Raw genomic sequence first — 12,214 nt, forward strand, 5'->3', positions numbered from 1 at the left:
TGTGACTAGTTCTGTCCAACTTAAAAGTACCCCCTTGAGCTGTCTGCTGCCAGGGCTTGTGGCACAGCCTCTAAGCACTGGGCACGAGCCTGGAAATGATGCTGTGTTTATTGCAAGTACAAGTGTATGTCCTTAGGAGAGGTCAAAGGAGGGTGTGACGAAAAAGTTATGTTCCCCCCTAGAGAGATAAGCTTGTGTGTTAATATGAAGCAGCCAACTTGATGAAAAGCCTATCAAATAGCAAACACCAAAGGTAAACACCTCGACTCTAGTTGTTGCGATAAATATAAAAGGGAAAAAAGTAGCACAGAAGCAGAGGAGGCGAGGGCAGCATTTACTGAAACAGGGAGAGTAGAAGAGAGGTGCACGGGATAAGCATACATACTGAAGAAGATAGACATGGAGGCTGGACATAAAGGAGGGAACTAGGCATAGAAATAAGGAATTGAAGGAAGTCAAAGAGCGTGAAAGAAGGTGGAATTGGGAAAGGGATGTGTTCATTAAAACCTGAGCACAGAGAATAAGCATATTCAGGGCAGGGAAAGACGTGCAATAGCTTCGAACACGTTAAAAATAGAAAGAGGGGAGAGGAGGAGAGTGAAATACTAGGAGACATAAATACAGGATTAGTGAACAAGAAATAAAGGACACTAGTTCTTGAGAGAAGAATAGAGTGAGGTTTGAATATAGAAGTAAAGGTCCATTCTGAAGAAGAACACCTAGAAACAGAGACAAGCCTCCACCACCATGCTGCTGCTCACTCAGCTGTTAATTGCTCTGTTTGTTACTCTTCTCATTACACGTTACCTCAAGCTTCAGTGGTTGAGGGGAAAATATCCTCCAGGACCGACCCCGCTGCCCATCATCGGCAACCTGTGGACCCTGAACTTTGTGCTTCACCACGAGACTCTCATGCAGGTACCATAGAGCTGGTTGTAATGTTGTTACCTCTGTTGAATATTTACCCATCACACAGACACACACACACACACACACACTGATACTTGAACCCAAGAACAAATTGAAGGCAATTCATTGGTCTTTGTATTTCTTTCTCTGTGGCACACACCTGAATGTGTCTGTGCCTATCCATCTCCTGAACCTGGCAGGAGAGGTTCACCAATTCAATCTTCTTTTTGCTTCCTTTTCCTTCTTCACTTGTCATACCCAGCTGAGTCACTCACCTTTTCTTAAATCAGCCATTCACCGTGGGTAATAACAAAATGCACACAGACACAGTTCGATTGCAAACTTTCTTAAACCACTCAGAGACAGGTTGCTCCATCATAATTGTACTTTTACTGCTGCATGATTTCCAATGAGTGCAATATTTAGGCCTTCAGTGTACCAAGCATGAACGTCTCCTAAACTAATCAATCCCATTAAATGCATAAAGTTATTTTCCCATAGGCTTTGTCCAAGATGACCAAGGATGTTGATTGCTTGTCAGTTCTCTGTGTCGCTTTATATTGCTCCCAGCCCCACCCCCCTCACCCGGCACTTCAAAAGTAAGCCAACTTACTACAAGAGCCAGAAGAGTTCCCAATTGCTGGTTCCACTGGGCAATCCCCTTTTTAGAGTAAATACTGAGCACTAGCACTAATTAGCAAAGTGATGGTTGTGCTTTGGTGCAGAAGTCCAGCCAGAGTTTTGATTAAAGCTTGATTTATTGGGGATAGGTATTCCTGTTGCTGACTGTTCACAACAAGCACTCATTTATTCAGCAGACTGCATTAGTGCAACTCTCTGGAACCCCTTTGAAAAGTTACATATACTGTTCAATTTTCATAAACTGAACATATGAGTTTCAGGCAGGGCAACTTTTAGATAAACTTCACTGTTTGAAAGGAGGTGAATTCTGTGGAGGGGATGGGCTCATTGATTTTATGAGCCGCAGAAGAGATTCTGGGACTGACCTTATTCCCCTATCTCCCTTCCAGAGCTGCTGATAATGGCCTGGGAAGCTTGCAAAAACACCTCCTCCAAACATGAGCTGGAAACCCACACTGCACAGGGGTTTCCAGCTCATGTGTCTGCCACCGTGGGATACCAGCTCCTCACTGGGAGATCATGTGAGAAGAGCCGATATCTGGTGACACACGGTGGGACGGCATGTGTTTCCAGGTCTGGAGTTTATAAACCAACAACAATCTCTCCTCACAATCTGCAAAGCTCACATGTGACCACCACACAGAGCTAATCCCCAAAATGTCAGTTTTATAGTTTTTATTGACTCATTGCCATTAAAGGAAATGCATTATTTAGTTCAAAATGTGGTACTTAAAAATTCATACCATCTTCAGACATTCGGAGAGTCTGCTTTTGCTAAAAACTTTGTTGGAGATTCCCATGGTGGCCCCAGGTTTAAAATGCCTGATAATAGGCGGGAGCCATGAACATGGCTGTATGTACGGAGAATAGTACATATGATTTTATATGTTTGTTAATAATTAAGGCTATCAAACCCACACATGCCTGAGGGGATCCATAGCATCATATTTTCAGGGACCAGAACAATGGCAGAAACACAATATGTGTCCACATTGAATTCAAGAACAGGACCTGCTGGCTCACATGCACCTATCATCTTTGTCATGAGCTGTTTTATTAACAATGAAGTTGTAATATATATTAGAGTAGGTCTTTAATCTGTGTTCTCTTCTTTAACCCCTATAAGTTTTCAAGAGTGAAGGGTGTACCCCTTTCACATATGCACATTAGAGCTGGCTGAGGCAGATAAATAGGCTTATTTGTAAGCATGGGCGGAAAATCCGTTCCGCTTGCGGATTTTGCGGATTTTCGACAAAATCGCGGTCCGCGAGATTCGCGAATTTCCCGCAAAATCCGCGAGCGGAACGGATTGGGTCAAAAGTTGAAGCTGACTTTTGTAACTATTTTAGAATTGCGCCGGCAAGCTGCCAGCAAGCTGCTAGAGCCATATTAAAATAGTTACAAAAGTCAGCTTCAACAGGAAGCACTAATAGATAAAGTAAAGCAGGTGCTCGAGTTGAAGCTCAAATTCAGTTACACAATCATTAATCACCCCAAACTTGGGGTGATTAATGATTGTGTAACTTAATTTGACCTTCAACTCGAGCACCTGCTTTACTTCATCTATTAGTGCTTCCTGTTGAAGCTGACTTTGTAGCTATTTTAGAATGGCGCTGGCAGCTTGCTGGCAGCTTGCCGGCGCCATTCTAAGTGGGGCTGAGGGCAGAAGGGCACAAAGTGGGACAGAGGGCAGAGGTGACAAAAATGAGTTAGGCAGAGGGCAGAAGGGCACAGAAACGAGTGGGGCAGAGGGCAGAAGGGGACAAAAACGAGTGGGGCAGAGGGCAGAGAGCACAAAAACGAGTGGGACAGAGGGCAGAAACAAGTGGGGCAGAGGGCAGAAGACCACAAAAACGAGTTGGGCAGAGGGCAGAAGAGCACAAAAACCAGTGGGGCAGAGGGCAAAAGGGCACAAACACGAGTGGGGCAGAGGGCAGAAAGGCACAAAAACGAGTGGTACAGAGGGCAGAAGGGTATAAAATACGAGAGGGTGGCAGTGATGAACCAGAGGGCGCATCGCGGTCTCGCACAAAGAAAACCCGCGAACACGCAAAAACGCCCCACGAACACGCAAAGCGCCCCCGAACACGGAAAAATAAAAAAATCCGCAAATTCGCACAGATTCGCGAATTTTGCAGATCGCGAATTTGCAAATACGCAAATTCACGGATCGCGAATTCGCAAAATTCGCCTATATACTTATTTGCTGAGTGTGCTGCTTCTTCCAGCCTAACATCGGATCATCCTACCATATTTCATTTTTCTGAGGTGTTGGGACATTTCTGACAAAAGTGCTGATGCTGACATGGTGAATTCACTTTCATCAGAAAAAGAATTGTTGGACCCGGCCTCGTGGCGTGGTCCTACCCCTCCCGCATGGCGGGCCCGGGACGACACCGGCCCTCTACCGACCCGCTGTCGCCCCCCTGGCACTAGCCTCCACGAACTCTCGACGAGAGCAGCCCCACTGTGGTGTCCCTTTGTAGTGGTGTGATTGCTCGGCTATTATGATTGTAGGAGAGGAGCCTCGCCAAGGAGGCCTCTCGACGGCGCTCGGCCTATTCCATAAGGAGAGGTGGGTCTCGGGGTGGTCAGTCAGACATCTTCTGTCTCCCCTGGGATCGCCTTTCTAACATTGGTGGCAGGCGACGGGATCCGAGCTGACGCAAATCGTACAGCGAGTAACTCGCCCACTACTAACAGATACACAGCAACCATGAGTACTAAAGAAGCCGGAACGACCCCACAGTTCCAAAAGGAACTATTGGAGGAGTACACCCATAAAGAACTCAAACAATTTTGCAAAGACTTAGCTATCGCTACCACCGGACTGAGCACCAAAGAGGATTTTAAAGAAGCGCTGCAAACCTGGGTGGAGGCCGGAGCGACACCACCCCAAACTGAAGGAGACACTGTCCCCGACATGCCCCCGGGAACCATAACAGCCCCAGCGGAAGAAAGAACCGCCAACAGAGACACGGGCCTCTCCCATGAAGACGCCCAAGAGCGAGAGAGAAGCCGGCTCCATGAGTTGGAGCTCGCCCGACTCCGGCTGGACTGAGAACTCAAACTAGCGGAAAAGAAAATGGCCATTGAGCAACTACGGCTCCAAGGAGACCTGGAGGAGAGACGGAGGCAGAGAGAATTGGAAGAAAAGAAACTCACGTTCGAGCACGAGCGTGGCCTCAAAGAACTGGAGATCAAGGCCAAGAGCGAAGAAGCTGGCGCCGCTGTGAACCGAAGCCCCCCACCTCCTGCCGACGCGAAGGTCCACATTCCCAAGGATGTCGTCAAAGAGTACTATAAAAATTACGACATCCAGCAGTGGTTTAAGGCCTACGAAGTCGCCATGACCGCGCACCGCATACCCCGAAAAGATTGGGGTGCCGGCTTATGGGGGAAGTTCATCAGCGAAGGAAGAGACACCCTGCTGGAACTGGCCGACGACGTGATGTCCTCCTATGATCACATGAAGGATGCCCTGCTCACCCGTTATGGTCTCACTCCTGAGATGTACCGGCAGAGATTCCGAGACTGTAAAAAGATCCCCGGTACCACATGGGTGGAGTACGTGAACTTTTATAGCCGGGCCCTGGAAGGGTTGATCAAGGGCAGCAAAGTGACCACCTACGAGCAGCTGTTCGACCTCATTGTATGGGAGCACCTCTCCAACAACTGCTTTGTCGAGCTCAGACAGCATCTACTCGACAGCAAACTGACCGAGCCACGGAAACTCGCCGTCGAGGCCGATCGATGGGTGAGCACCCGGGTCCCCCGGGCCCCGATAGGAGAATCAGGACAGAACCCCCAAGGGCACATCCGCCAGCGAGGTGGCGGAGGAGGCCAGAACCGGAACCGAGACTTCCCGTCTGCGCCACCCCGGAGTCCGCCCCGGGGGTCGCCCCAGAACAACACTTCGCCATCCCTGACCAGAAGAGGGGCCCCCCCAGCACGGCCGGGGCCCCGCCCGAACGTTACCTGCCACAGATGCCAGCGGCCAGGTCACTTTGCCAGTGACCCCCACTGCCCAATGAACCACCGTACCGGCACCGCCGGACCTCCGACCCGCCAGATCGTGGCCACCGCCCTGGGGGAAGGAGGGGAAGAAGAAGAAGAGGCCTACAACGAGGACCAGACCGAGTGGGAGCCAGCCGCCATGGCCCTAGTCTGTCTGGGCGAAAGAGACATGAACCCCCTGTCTCCACTCCCGAGCAACACCCAAAAATACCGTCAGTGGGTCAACATTAATGGGCGACGGGCCGAAGCACTCCGTGACACTGGAGCCAGTGTGACGGCCGTCCGCTGCCACTTAGTGACTCCCGAACAGATCCTACCGAATGTGCTGTGCCCCGTGCTGGCCGCCGACAATTCCGAGACCCTGTGCCAGATGGCCCGGATCCCCTTCGGGTGGGGAGGGGTGTCGGGCACGCTAAAGGTGACCGTCCGGGACGACGCCCCCGTGGACTGCCTCCTCGGAAACGACCTCGAGAGTTCCCCCTGGGCCCAAGTCGAGCGGAGAGAGCACCTGGGGATGTTGGGACTACCCAAGTGGGTCTGCGCGACCACCCGATCCATGGCAGCCCGGGCCCCGGCGTCGACCGAGGCCGCCCCTACCGAAGAACATGAGTGGCCCGCGCCGCCGCCACCCGCCGTCGATGAAGAAACCGACCCTGAGTCCGGGCCACCGGAGCCCCATCGCGAAGACATCGCCGAGCTCGGCGACATCCCCGAACTAGCCCAATGGCGCCAGGAAGGTGGTCCCACCCGAGAACAATTCCGGCAGGAACAGAAGGCCTGTCCCTTCCTCGAGGGAACCCGGCAGCAAGCCGCAGCCCAAGCTGCCGGGGACACATTGGGGTCCCACTGGGTCTACTGGGACCACGACCTCCTATACAGCGAACAGAAAGTTGCCGAACTGGGGGCCAGCCGAGTGTTGGTGGTCCCCCTACGATTCTGAGACTTCCTCTTAAACCTGGCACACAACGTGCCCCTCGCCGGGCACCTGGGGCAGGACAAAACCTACAGCCGCCTAGTGACCCATTTTTACTGGTCAAAAAATGTGCAACGATGTGCACAATCACTGCAGAACCTGTCCGACCTGTCAAGCCAGCGGATAGAGCGGGGGAAAAGTCAAGGCCCAGCTCCAACCCTTTCCCGTGGTAACCACCCCCTTCGAGCGAGTGGGGATCGACATCGTGGGGCCCCTGGACCCCCGCACCTCTCAGCGACACCGCTTCATCCTCGTCCTGGTGGACCATGCCACCCGCTACCCAGAAGCCATCCCCCTCCAGACCATAATGGCCCCCGTGGTGGGCCGGGCGCTGATGGGGATCTTCTCTGGAGTAGGATTCCCCCAAGAGGTCGTGAGTGATCGGGGCACAAACTTTATATCCAAATATATGCGGTCCCTGTGGCAACAGTGCGGGGTCACATATAAGTTCACCACCCCGTATCACCCCCAAGGGAATGGACTTGTGCAGCGGTTTAACTGAACACTCAAGGGGATAATCAAGGGCCTGGAAGAGGCCCTACGCCGCAAATGGGACGTCCTGCTGCCCTGCCTCCTGTTTGCCTATCGGGAGGTGCCCCAGAAGTCCCTGGGGTTCAGCCCCTTTGAACTATTGTACGGACACCCTGTCCGAGGTCCCCTCAGCCTGGTCAAAGAAGGCTGGGAGACTACAGTCCGAGATGCTCCGCCTGATGTCTACCAGTACCTCCTGACCTTCCGAAACCAGACTCGGAAGTTCCGGGAACTGGCCGAGGCCAACCTTGGGGCCAGTCAGGAGGAGATGAAACGAATGCCTCATCCATCGAGTTCGAGCCGGGCCAGCAGGTCTGGGTCATGTCCCCGGTCGAACCTTGTGCCCTCCAGGACGAGTGGACGGGGCCCTTCAAAGTGGTGGAGCGCAAGAGCCCCGTCACCTATCTGGTGGACATGGAGTCCCCCAGGAACCCCCTCCGGGTTCTGCACGCCAACCGGCTCATGCCTCACTTTGCCCGCACGGAGCTGAGCCTGCTGTTGGCTACGGATGATGGAGCCGAAGACGACTCCGAGCCCCTGCCCGACCTCCTGAAATGCTCTAAAAAAGACGGCTCCATCGAGGGAATCCCCCTCTCCTCCGCCCTGACCCCCGAACAGCACCAGGACTGCCGAAAGCTGCTGGGGCAATTTGCGGACCTGTTTTCGCTCACTCCCGGGGTCACCCAGTGGTGTGTCCACGATGTCGACACCGGGGACAGCCCGCCCATGCGACACCGGGCCTTCCGAGTTCCCGACCGAGTTCGGGCCTGCATCCAGTCCGAAGTTGCCAAGATGCTAGCCCTGGGGGTGGTCGAGCCCTCAGACAGTCCCTGGGCCAGTCCAGTTGTCCTGGTCCCTAAAGCCGCCACCCCCGGCGCCCCTCCAGAACTCAGGTTTTATGTCGACTACCGGGGGCTGAATGCCGTCACCAGGACCGACGCCCATCCCATCCCCCGGGCCGATGAACTGATTGATCACCTGAGGGCCGCCAGGTACCTCAGCACCTTCGAGCTCACGGCCGGGTATTGGCAGATCGGCCTCACCCCTGGTGCCCAAGAGCGATCTGCCTTCTCGACCCCCGATGGCCACTTCCATTTCAAGGTGATGCCCTTCGGTATAAAAAACGCCCCGGCCACCTTCCAGAGACTGGTGAATAAGGTGCTGGCGGGGCTAGAAGAGTTCAGTGCCGCATATCTGGACGATATTGCGGTGTACAGCCTCCACTGCGACGAGCACCTGACACACCTCTGGGAGGTCCTGGCGGCCCTCCGACGGGCCGGACTGACAATAAAAGCCAGCAAGTGCCAGATAGGCCAAGGGTCTATGACCTATCTGGGGCACCAAGTAGGGAGCGGCCAGGTGGCTCCCCTCCAACCAAAGATTGACGCCATTGTGTCCTGGGAGCCCCCGGTCACCCAGACAGCAGTCCGAGCCTTCCTGGGGCTCACTGGATATTACCGGCGCTTCATAAAAGACTATGGGAGCATTGTGGGGCCCCTCACTGACCTGACCTCCAAAAGGCAACCACCGAAGGTGCACTGGACACCCGAGTGTCAGACGGCCTTCGAGACTCTGAAAACTGCCATGTGCACCGCCCCTGTGCTCCAAGCCCCCGACTGCAGCCGAGAGTTTGTGGTCCAAACCGCGCCTCGGAGCACGCCATCGGGGCGGTCCTATCGCAAGTTAACCCTGAGGGAGTTGACCATCCTGTGGCCTTCATCAGCAGGCGCCTGCTGGCTAGAGAACAATGATGGAGCACCATAGAGAGAGAAGCCTTCGCCGTCGTGTGGGCCCTAAAGAAACTCCGGCCCTACCTCTTCGGCACGCACTTCGTGGTCCAGACCGACCACCGGCCCCTGCGGCGGCTGATGCAGATGCGGGGCGAGAACCCGAAGCTGCTACGATGGTCCATCTCCCTGCAAGGGATGGACTTCACTGTGGAGCATCGCCCTGGCAACGACCACGCCAATGCTGATGGCCTGTCCCGCTTCTTCCGCCTCGGCGAGGAGAACCCCCAAGAAGATGGGTGACTCTCCCTGCCTTCAGCTGGAGGGGACGTGTGTTGGACCCGGCCTCGTGGCGTGGTCCTACCCCTCCCGCATGGCGGGCCCGGGACGACACCGGCCCTCCACTGACCCGCTTTCGCCCCCCTGGCACTACCCTCCATGAACTCTCGACGAGAGTAGCCCCCCTGGCAACCCACGGCTCTCCCCCATGGAACCCGGCGAACCCTGCTCGCCCCAACTCTGCAGGTCCGGCTACCACTCCGGGCCACCATTTCAGGCCCGACTCCATCTTGGGCCCATCACGTCCCGAGCATGTGGCCTCGGCCAGACCCCGGCCACGGCCCCAGCGAAGCCCCGACATCGAGGCACCAAGATCCACCCAGGTGGTGTAGTGGCCACTCGACGGAACTAAGAGGAGGGGAGTTTCGATGGCCCTCCAGCCGTCCCCGAACGCCTGGTATCGATCGCCCTCCGGCCTCCCTGGGCGCTGGCTCCACCCCCCTGCTGGGTGTCTGGACACCCTCATCCCGGCCCCTCTGACCCCCAGGCGCGAGGGTCCGGACATCAAAGTACTCCAGCCCTATATCTGGGCTAGCCCTGGATCAGGACTCCAGTTGTATCTTGGAGTCGAAGCCCTGCTGACCTCGTCGCGGCTGATCCTGATAAGAACTCTTGTACTTGGAACTTGGAACCTCGGAGCCCTGCTGACGCTGTCGCGGCCCGACCACGCTGAACCATCCTCGGAGCCCTGCTGATGCTGTTGCGGCCCGACCACGCTGAACCATCTTCGGAGCCCTGCTGACGCTGTTGCGGCCCGTGCTGGGTGGGTTTCCATGTCAGATAGGGCTGCTCCACATTTTTGCCAAACTGAGGGATTGTTTCTACAAAACAAAAACACATGTTCACCCACAATAGACTATACCTTCTAGTGTCTTTGACTAATAGTCATTTGACAGTCAAAGATTTCTGACAGAAGAGCTTGCTCCACCCTGAGAAACCTGGTGGTTGATCTACCTGTAAATACAGTGGAGCAACCTCTGGTTTAATGAGGAGGAAGTCTGAGTCCTTCGCCCAAGTTATAGCAGGGAAAACTCAAGATTGACCACTGGTGAAGTCTTTGCTGACTCTTCTGCTGATCAATCATTCGTGGCGGCCCATAAACACAGATCCCTTGACGATAATGTGTCAGAATTTCCGCCCTGTTTAGGGTATATTCCTGATGCAGATTATAACTGTCCACATCTGACATTCAAACACCTGGCAGGAAAAACTCTCTCTGGTGTGCAGGGAAAAAATCTCTCTGTGCATCGGTGTTATTGGTATTGTTTTGTTTTGTATGCATGAAAAAGCTAAATAGAAATGTTTCCTCATCACAAAAATGTTTTCATGAGCAAACCTGTCATACACTTTGACATACATTGATAAGCCACATAAAGGCATGGAGAACGTCACAACTACTCACATAAAATTATTTGATAGATGGACACTGTTACCAGTGATACAAGTAGTTCAATTAAAAAAATATGGAGAATATTGCTGTTTAGAAAGATGAAGTATGTAAAAGAGAAATTTGCAATGTGAACTATGAAAGAAGGATTTTCGGCCATTTCTCAGGATCATATGCGGTCCTATCATATACATGAACTTGAAGCTGTGCACCTTTCAAGCTGCTCAGATGCTGTTCCGAAGTAAGAAGATTTCTATTGGAATGGCTGACTGATGGGACCTTATGTTCTGTTTAAGTGGCACTTAGGAAGGGCAAAGTAATATGTGCGGGTCTATCTTTCTCAGTGCTTCACCAGTTCTAATACCCTGTGTGTCCATCTTTGTGTGGGCAGCCCTAACTCTAACATGCATCATAGTGACCTCCCCTAAAAGGGACAACTTTTAAGTTGGCACCCACCTCTTGTGTTCTATTCACTTGTTGAGTGTTTACTTCCCATCTCCAGCTTGCGAAGACCTATGGGAATATTTTCACCGTGTGGCTGGGGCGTCAACCAGTAGTTGTGCTGAATGGATACCAGACAGTAAGAGAGGGTCTAATCTCCCACTCTGAGGACCTTACTGGACGCCCTACAACTCCTTCTACAGAAGAGCTTTCAAAGGGAAAGGGTAGGTAACTCTCATCGCACAATGGTGCAGGTACACAGCAAATGATAAAATCTTGTTTTTCTATTGCTCTTCGACTGCAGTTTTACGAAATATAAGTCCTATAAATAGCAGTTGTCAACATTTAGCTTTATACACTTTATTGGAATTCAATTCAACAACCAAGGATTTATAGAGGATGAGTTTCTTGCCAAGGACAGAGTGTGTGATCTGCAGTATCAAGAGTTTTACTCACTAAGCACCTCACTGAGCTCTGAGGCTATCAGAAGGCAAAGAGAGGAGTGAGAAGGATGTGACATTCACTGGGAGATGAAGTAGTAAGTTACCTCAACATTTAATGAACTCCTCTATCTGCTACCATACTATTCTGCTTTCCAGAATGGCAACTCATGCCTTGTACACATGTAGAGTTGTAATTCACGTGTTGCATATCTTACGTGAACGTTTTGCTGATCATTACGGCTGTAAGATTGATCCACATAGCCAATTCACACAGTGAGCTTTCTTTAAGATGGTGGGAATTACTCCTGAGTTATTCCTTCTGATGAAAAAAATCTTTGTGAATCTTAGCCAATGAGAGGATTTATGTATGGATGAGCTGTGCAGTAATGCTAGCACAGAAGGTGAAGAGCTAGAACAAACTGTACACACTGTGCACTAGTTACACATGCAGTGCTTCTGCTATACCTGTACATTCTGCGTATCTTTCTGCCTCCAAGGATACCTTATGTGTGGTCTCCTTTTCCAGCAGGATACCAATCTCTGCTATATCTGTCTAAGCCTTGGCATTGTGAGCTGTTGACTGATGGTAAAGGCAGTTGTGCTAGGCTAGGAGTGACTGAAAATTGAGCTAGCCACAGAAACCAACCAGAGCTAAGACATGATACGAATCAAGCCAGTGAAACAAGAGGAATCTAAGGGCCAGATGTTCAAAGGTTTTTACCCATTCTGTATCTATGGAAAAATGTGTTCATACATATTGCCCTACATGTTAGCACTCAATACATGTTTCAAAACAGAGTAAATC

The 12,214-nt window shown here is 52.3% G+C and overlaps 1 pseudogene across 1 annotated transcript in view; it reads left to right on the forward strand.

The window, feature by feature from the left end:
• The first annotated feature begins 335 nt into the window (after positions 1-335).
• LOC144791043 (cytochrome P450 2J2-like) overlaps positions 336-12,214 on the forward strand; it is a 155,355-nt pseudogene continuing 143,476 nt past the window's right edge. Inside the window, exons 1-2 of the transcript XR_013602282.1 lie at positions 336-918; positions 11,028-11,190. The product of XR_013602282.1 is annotated as a cytochrome P450 2J2-like (transcript). The remainder of the gene's footprint in view (positions 919-11,027; positions 11,191-12,214) is intronic.

This window comes from Lissotriton helveticus, chromosome 11 (assembly GCF_964261635.1).
Source record: "Lissotriton helveticus chromosome 11, aLisHel1.1, whole genome shotgun sequence".
NCBI lineage: Eukaryota > Metazoa > Chordata > Amphibia > Caudata > Salamandridae > Lissotriton > Lissotriton helveticus.